The 8,927-nt window shown below is 45.9% G+C and overlaps 1 long non-coding RNA gene across 1 annotated transcript; it reads left to right on the top strand.

Annotated features, from left to right (window-relative positions):
• The first annotated feature begins 5,927 nt into the window (after positions 1 to 5,927).
• Positions 5,928 to 7,612, top strand: LOC135448607 (uncharacterized). Its single transcript, XR_010440518.1, has 3 exons — positions 5,928 to 5,982; positions 6,081 to 6,219; positions 6,769 to 7,612. It is a non-coding gene; the product is annotated as an uncharacterized LOC135448607 (long non-coding RNA).
• Positions 7,613 to 8,927: the final 1,315 nt, after the last annotated feature.

Genomic DNA, 8,927 nt, shown 5'->3' with positions numbered 1-8,927 from the left:
CATGTGGGACCCCATTTCTTGTGGGACAGGAGCACCCATCACCCAGCCCAGCTCTTGCCCAGTGCAGTTCTTGCTGCCCAAATGGTGCTGATTGCCCAGGGCCAGGCAGAGAGCACAGCTCCAGGCTGCAAATCTCCTCCAGGAGTCAGGATCCCAGCCTGGGGAACATGGAATCTGTCCAGCCTGGAGGATGTGAGACCTCCAGGCCATTATTACTTCAGGACTGATTTTCATGTAAATACGGACTCCATAGGAGGACTCCATAAATGAGCCCCTGATCAATAATTTCATGAGTAAGGCTGTGGTGGTGCAGAGTGTTTGAAAGCCCCTGTGATGCCCTGCCAGGGGGATTAAATGCTACCACTGTGTGTCAGGTATTTTACAGTGTGCTGGGAGGGGTGTGTGTGGTTCTTGCTGGTTTGTTAGGTGAGGATTTAGTGTGAGAAATGGGAGATCCCACAGATGCACATGTAAGGGAGAGCAGGTTCTGGGGGACAGGGGCTGATTGATGCTGCAGGTCAAACCTGCAGAGAGTGAGCTGGGCAAGTTCTAACTTCTATTTTGAATATTCTCTTTTGTCCACAGCTTGCAGGCTTTGATCTCTGACACATGGATGCCTCAAAGTGTTCAAGGCCAGGTTGGATGGGGCTTGGAGTAACCTGGTCTGATGGAAGGTGTCCTTGCCCATGGCAGGGGATGGAAAAAGATAGTCTTGAAGGTCCTTTCCATTCCAAGCAATTCTAATTCTAAGTTGTACTCCTGCTCTGACACATCTCTCCTGACTCTCTGGCTGTGCTGTTTTGCTGTGCTGCCTCCAAGGCAGTAAGTTATTGCCTTCCAGAAAACTCTTCAAAACAGAGTGAATCATTTTCATACGACACATGTTTTGTTTCCATGGTTATTAGAGTCAGGTTCACTTACATCCATCCTTCCTTGGCACAAAAAATTTCTGTTGTCTTTTCAACTTGTGTATTTGTCTGGGCTCCTGCTACAGCTCAAAGATAAGAAATGTTTTCAAAGGAAAATATAAACAAGAGGTATGAAGTTCCCAGTTTAGAAACTAAGAGGGGTATAAAATCAACACGGAGTTCTTCAGAAAATGAGTTGGAAGGTTTGAGTCAGGCATAGCCCAGCTCATCATCTGAAGCTGTTGTCCCTGGCAATGGATAAATCTCAGCCCCCTTTGAAAATGCCACTTGGATTGGTTGGTTTGGAACAAACACCCAGCTCCTCTGGAGAAGACTCAGTCTCCAAAGCAGAAGTGGCAGATTCTGGTCTACAGCTGGTGCAGAGGAGTGGGAGGGAATCAAGGTGAAGACTATTTCTCTTGTTCAGTAAAACCATTGCTGATTACACAGCTCTGCTTGGGCCTGTTCCAAGTCTGTTAAAGTAAATGGAAAATCTTCCCTTGACATAAACGGGAGCTGGCCCCAGCTCCAGGGAATAAAGAGTGTACAGGTGATCCACACAGGGGAGCAAATCCAGGGATTAAACAGTGTACAGGTGGATCCTCACAGGGGAGCAAATTCAGGGATTAAATCGTGTACAGGTGGATCCTCACAGGAGAGCAACTCATGATCCTGCTGAGCCTGTCCCTGATGAGTTTATTTTATATTCTTGTCATTTTATGTGTTTCATGTGCTGCCTTGGCTGGCTGGCACAATGGGCTTTGTCCAGCTCAGGTTGGTCCCGAGCTCTGGGGGCACCAGCTGCAACACCCATGGGGACATGTGTGAGCCCTGCTTCAGAAAGGGAGGGGGTAACCCCACAGCTCATCATAAGATGCCAACTTCTGGACAAGGTGATGCCTTTGTGGGTTACAGAAGGTCCTGGTTTGTCACTCTGTTCTTTTGAGTTCATCTAAGCCTTCTGATGTTTACATTCTTGTAATGAACTTTCTCATGGATTTCATGTAAATAATTAATTGTTTTGCATTCTTTTCTGGAGGAGGATAAATTTGATGGACTGTTAGTTTGTGCAGTGTCATTAGAGAGGTGGCACTGTCATCCTCCAATCCACTGTCACTTTTGGAAGTCCATGAACATTAGAGTCAGAAATTAAACTGCCCTCTTTTTACCTTGGAGATTCCAGTGTCCACCTCATTTTATTTTGTGTCCTAGAGCGACACTGGTTGGTAACAACCCCTTGTCTGTGAGCAGCTTTCTCTGAGACACAGGGAGCTGGCACCAGAGAGGGATCTTAGCTGGGCCTGGCAGTTCACCTGGTGTAGCACCTGGGAGGCTCTGCATAAATAGTAAATATTGAAGGGAGATGACACAGATATAGAAGGAGATAGCTGGGAAATGGCTTCTGTGAATGGAGCTGTAAAAGCAGCAGATCCAATTAGAGAAAATAGCTTTAAGTGCTTCTTGCTTTTCCCAAGAAAAGGCTGCTCTGCAGGTTTTTCTTCCTTCCTGCTTCCCCCTGTTTTCTTGCGCTTTACAGTCTTTACTTTTGTTCCATCAGTTCAGAAGCCCTCCTTTTCCTTGACCTGCTACAACCAGTGGAGCCAAGGCGAGCTGACTGTGATTGGCCATTAATTAGAAACAACCAACATGGGCCAATCAAAGATCCACCTGTTGCATCCCACAGCAGCAGATAATCAATGTTTACATTTTGTTCCTGAGGCCTCTCAGCTTCTCAGGAGGAAAAATCCTAAGGAAAGGATTTTTCATAAAAGATGTCTACGACACTCAGCAATCTGCATGACCTGCTATGCCACACACTGAGCACTCAGCAGCTCTGCACATGCAGCTGGTGCACAGGAGGAATCTCCTTGGAGAGATGCAAACACTGGTGAGATGGGTCAGGAAACATCTGTGTGGCAGCTAAGGGTGCTTACAGAGCTACCTCATGCAGCAAACCTCACTGTAGACATGGAAGAACATCATCAGAAGGTGTGAAGGATGTGCCTCAAGTCATGGAAATCTCTGGTGGCTGGTGCTCCAGAAAGAATTCCTGGAGCATCTGGTGGCATGGGGAAAGGCAAGCGCCCTTGCCTGGACAGCAAGGGGTCATGAGAAGAGAAAAAACCCATCAGGATGTTATATTAAAAGCACATCTGTGCACGGTCTGGAATGGTAAATACATTTTCAGGCTCCCCTCATAAAGCTGCAGTGTTTAAAAGTGCTGATAAAGTGCATTCCAGCGTCCTTGAAGTGCTGCAGTGCACCACACACACCACGCAGCGTTTATCCGGGATTGGCCGGAGATGAATGGGCTGTATGTGTGCAGGGCAGGGATTCATGGGGTGCCACCAGAAAATGGGGCTCAGCTGGCTTGTCCTGGTCCTAAACACCCTGGGCACTGCATTTCACTGTGCCCAGAACAGGCTGGGAAGCTGCTAGCACAGCAGGAAGGGACCAAGCAGCTCTCAGCATCCCTCACCACTGCCCCTTTTGTGTGAGACAGAACAGGTCTGTATGCAGCCCATAACAACTGCCCCACTTTTTAAGAGAGGGGCTCACAAATTCTGGGCTGGGGCTTCTCTCTCCTGTGCCAGGTTTTTCTTGTAGGTTTATTATCACTCATCATGCCACTAAATTCCTCTCAGGCTGCCCTTTCTATTCTGCCCTCTCCTTGTGCACTCAGGAGCCTTGGATGGGGTGTTGCTGCTTTCAGAGGAGCTGTTTTCTCGCCCCTGGCTCACAGAGGAGCATCCATTCTTCCCACCATATAAGAAAACTATTTAGACTCCTTATTTAGTTCCTCAGAATAACAGGGCCCTTTGAGAATGGTTTGGAATAGAAGTTTCAAAGCTCTGTTTGCAGCACAAAGCAGGAGGTGAAGATGGATGGTTTGGAAAGCAGCTGCAGAGTTGGGCCAACACCTTTCTGAGGCTTGGCTGTGCTCTGGCTTTAGTGGAAGCTGTGATCTATTACAAACTTCAACAATTTGCAATGCAAGTTTTGGGCAAGGGCTGCTAAAGAGTTTATCATGTAAGACAATATTTTGTAATTGAAATGTCTTGGATCATGCAGTGTTGTGAAGCATTTCTTGCTGCTATTTGGGCTCTGACTGCCTAATTAAGCATCTTTACAATAAATTGGTTAAAAATGACTGGATCTGAAGGGAAAGGAAGAAACAGAGCTTGGGAAGGAGCTGCATTCTAGAAGGTGACTGTAGGAGAGAGGGAGAGGAGAAAGTTCCAGTCTAGAGGGGCAGCAGGAGGGGTGGCTGAGACTGGAAAGGGGGAGAGCTGCAGGGGAAATGGTGTAATGTCTTGGTCCTGCCTGAGCAGTGGTGAGGGAATGAGTGACAGAGGTGGTGAAGGTGGATTTGGGAGACAGGCAGAAGCCAAAAAGAGACATTTCAGACACAGAAGACAGCCGGGACACAGCAGTTTCTTGTGACATAAGCTGCAAAAATGGCAGGCAAAACATTGAACGTCAGCATGCTCATGATGCCCATTTTCCCAAGTCTGATGTAAGTGGATACAACTCCCCAGGAACTTGTAACTCCTCATGTCTTGCACCTCTGGAGCACACTTTCCTGGCTGCTGACATCTGTCATGCCACCTCACGCTCGCCGTGCCACCCCGCCACCTGCCCAAACTCACTCACACTTCTGCTCCCATGAAATGTATGAATCATAACTTCCACACCATGACTCTCTCCCTGCAAGATGGTGCTTCCAGAAATAGCATCCTGCAAGCCAAGAGCCGTGAGATTGCCCGTATGGTGGTGGGGGCCCAAAGAGAGGGAGAGCTGAGCGAGTGTAAGGAAAACAAACCATCCAATGGAGTGGCAGGAGGGAGGGAAGCACTGAGCAGGATCCAGTCCTTCACTGGGATTGTTCTGAGTTTGGAAGTTTGAGGCTATCAGAGCCCCAGAGCGTGATGAGGTTTGGAAATGGGTCCTCTATTGGTGAAATATTCTTTGTGCTACAGAAATAGATTTGCTAACATTTCAAACTTGGCTAATGAAGGAGAAGTGTTCCAGCTGAAACACTGTGGGGTATTTTAATGTCACTTCATGGAATCACAGAATGGTTTGGGCTGGAAGGGAACCTCAAGATCATCCACTTCCAACTCCCCTGGCATGGGCAGGGACCTTCCACTACCTCAAGTTGTTCCAAGCCCTGTCCAGCCTGGCTTTGAGCACTGCAGGGAGGAGCATCCAGAGCTTCTCTGGGCAACTTGTGCCAGGCCTCAGCACCTTCACAGTGAAACCTGCAGCATTTCATAACACAAATCCCTTTTTTCCTGGTGTTGGTTTCACATTAGACTTTCCAGTAAGTACAGTATTCCTTTAACCAACTCTAACCCAATCAGATGTTTTATAAACACATTTGTTATTGGAAATTCTGTGAGGAGCATCTTCTGAGGTGTGGAATAGCCATTACAACTGTGCAGCCCATAATTTATTTCTAATGCTTTGACTTCTTCGTCCACATGCTGTTGTTTATACTCCCTGGCCAAATCCTTTAACATGTGGTAAACTATTTCCATATGAATTCATCTTAGCTGAGTCCTAACGCAAACTCTTATTTTTGGTAAATCAGTCTCACAGGTGCCCATTAAAAGCAGAATTATGTTTATATGAATATTATCCTGCATTAAAAAGGCCAGAGCCCTAGAGTAAATTTTGAGCTGAGGCTAAATCACAGTAGATTAGCCATCTAACCAGCTGCAATGAGTGTTTTGCTTAAAAAAGGTTCCAGAGATACTGGTTTTGTGTTGCTTTGTCATGAAGACAGAAGATGCCTTTTCACTGCATAAAGGAAATGTAATTTTGAGAAGTCATTCTGCTTTTCATAGGGTAAATACTTTGTAGGCTCTCTCATTTCAGTGGTTATATACACTTTTCTAAGCAGGTCTTCACCTGATGCATTTCAGGAGCACAGATGGATATCATTGTGCCCTATTTACTGACAAAATTTGCTCTTCTCCTGACATATAAAAGCTGGTTTGGTGTATACCACCAGGGATGGATTTAGCACATCAAATACACCTGCCAAAGCAATGAGAGGGGAAAAAAAGAGGTAGGAAAAATGGAAAAGAGGTATGAAAGGCAATATTATTTTTCTTTTAATAGCTGCTATTTAATTCTGCTCACTCCCCTCTACTTTCTGTTCTGTAGACTTAAAAGCTGTTTTGTATGAAATCAGTCAGTGAAAGTTCCACATTTGCCAGATGTTCAGCTGAGTAAAACCCTCAATAAAGACTTTTGGAAGGTCACTTCCTGGAGAACCAGCCTTTCCCCTGCCATCCAAATCGAGGTCTGGACTTGCTGAATCTTTTGATCAAACACTGTCTGCAGTTTCTCTAAGTCAGTATTTATTCCTGTGTGGGACAAGGAGCTGGACTTCAAATGAACCTCACAGCTCAGGTTATTCTGTGAGTGATGCACAGAGGAATGGAAGAACTGACCAGTCGGGGGCAGTGCCATTAGAAGTTGCTCTCACTTAATTCCTGCCAGATTCACATTAATTTCATAAAATGGATTCATAAGAATATATTATTATTCATTATATCCATAATAAACTGTGTGAGAGTCTCTTTAGAGAAGGTTTGTGGTCAGACCGAAATGCTGGGAATTTCCGCAGCGTTTGCAAGTCTTTAGGAACAATGGGGAAGGAGGGGGAAAAGCCGATAAAAACTCTCCTGGATAAAAACTCTCCTGGCTGTCGCAGTCCTATCGGGGATGTTTCAGCTGGCAGGGAAGCCGGGTGGTCTGGAGAAACTGGGTAGGAAGCTCTGCTGGGAGTTTCTCTCCTGCATGAAGCATTTTGTGGGTTTTGGTGTGAAATTAATTTTTTTTTTTCCAGTGAGGTTGACCAAAGACAGAATCACAGGATCACAGCATCTCAGAACGGTTTGAATTGGAAAGAACATTAAAGATGACCTCGTTCCATCGCCCCTGCCATGGCAGCTGGCATTTAGTGGGGGAGAGAGTGTCAGCTCCATCCCAGTGCTCTGTCAGACACAGCTCTGGCCATCTGACTTAAAAGGACCTGGAAAACAGACTGGGAATGCCTGGGGGAAAAAATAGCTGTCCTGCAGCACTGCAGATGCCAAAGCAAAGTGTCAGCCCTACATGTGACAAAACCTGCTGCTCCCATGCCCTAAACGAAGGTGGGGAGAACATGCAAATTGTGTCCTCATCAAACGTTTGGAAATAAAAATACAACAACTTTGAAACTGCAGGAGGCTTTTCCAGATTATTCATCCTGCAGCAGTTTTGTTCCCAAAACCGAATGCCCATGCTAGGCAGAGGGCCATCTTCCTAACTGGTATCAATCAGAAACAGCTCCATTCATTGGGATGGACCACATTTAGCCCATCTGAGCATCAATTTGTCTTTCTGACAAGACTTGATCGCTCACTTTGACGTGCTCAGGAGCCGGGGCTGCCAGCAGTTGTTTCTTTCCTTGGCAAACCTCTCCGGTGCTAACACAAGCACTTTTTTCCCCTTACAGCATGCACAGGCACCACAGAAGGGCTCAGTTGCTGCTTGTAATGATCTCATGTGTTTTTGGAGCTCAGCCTTTTACGAGGGTGGTGCCTGGGGTGCAGACAGATGGGCTCTGCCCACCTCTGCTCTGGATGCTTGAGGGATCTCCCAGGTCTTTCCCTACCGTGTAATTTTGAATCGTGTCTCTTTTATTTGTCTTTTTCACTCATTACCTGCTGTTCACCGTGGGGGCTCCTCGGGGCTTTCTTGTTATAAATTTGATTTGGAAGTAGAAATTGGAAATAGAAATCAGTGGTTCTGCGATTACAACAAGGAGGGAATGTGTCCCAAAGGTTAGCTGGATGTGGTTTGACTCAGGCTCTTGATACAGAGCTGGAAATTGAAACCATTCTCTGTTGATGTCCCTTTGGATGTCTACAAGAAAAAAAGACTACCTGGCCCTTTTCCTGGAGGTGAGGCTCATCAGGGAAGCAGCACATGTGCTGATGTCTGGAAAAATAAGCAGGCATTGCTAGCAAGGTGAGAGAGTACTTTTATTGAGAAAATTTAAAGAAATATGGTTCTGTTCAACAGCCATATCTTAAATTGAAGGGAGAAAAGTTTTCTGTGTAATGAGATTGAGGCTGATATTAAAGATAACCTTAAATGTGGCCTGAAAGCAAATCAAATCCCTTGCCTCAGTTGTGAGTCAGGCAGTGAAGTGAATATTTAAGGCAAAACCAGGTAGGGGAGTGGTAATGAGGCTGTGGGTGCCAAAATTACCACATTCATGAGAGGAGCCAATTTCAGACTTGAGTGCACTCAGGCTGGTGGCAAGGGGACAGAAACAAGGCAGAAAATCTCCAGCCCCGAGCATGGAAAATGTACATTCAGGAGCAATGGTGGCTCTTCAGTGCATCAAACTGGGGAAGTGGATGATGACTGAAGGTACAGGAAAGACAGATCTGTGTATAGGGAGAGATGGAAGCCCACTGCTGTGACCCCAATTACATGGATATAAATGAAAAATAAAGCATGAAGTTAAATAGAAAATTGGAGACAATGCAGCCCGAGTCTAGTAAAGACAGGGTGTAATGTATAAACCTGATATCTTTGATAAAATAATGGATTTTTCTAGATGTAGATTAGATCTGTGGCATTTCCTGGCTGGATTCAGTGAAGTGAATATAGTGCCTTGTGAAAAATGGTGAGGTGACCTGACAGGGGAAGAATAATACAAGAACTGGAGGTGAGGGGATATAAAATTGTCTAAAAGGAAGAACCAGTGGATTTTGCTAAAAGGTGAATTTTGGGGAGAGTGGGAAGAAATTGTTGGGGAAGTCCCTCAAGAGCTGGCCTTGAAATGAGGTCTTATTTGTTGTCAGTGAGCTTGTGACAGCTGGGACAGCACTTGTCCCTGACACAAAGTCCTGGAGCATCTCCTGGGGAGCAGAGGGTGACTTTGTAGAGGGAAGGAAGAGTGCTGGGATGGGACAGCATGGCTGCAGAATCATGGGAGTTCCCACTAAGAGG

This window comes from Zonotrichia leucophrys, chromosome 5 (assembly GCF_028769735.1).
Source record: "Zonotrichia leucophrys gambelii isolate GWCS_2022_RI chromosome 5, RI_Zleu_2.0, whole genome shotgun sequence".
NCBI lineage: Eukaryota > Metazoa > Chordata > Aves > Passeriformes > Passerellidae > Zonotrichia > Zonotrichia leucophrys.
Note: the sequence above shows the minus strand (reverse complement) of the source record. Positions and strands in the feature narration are given on the sequence as shown.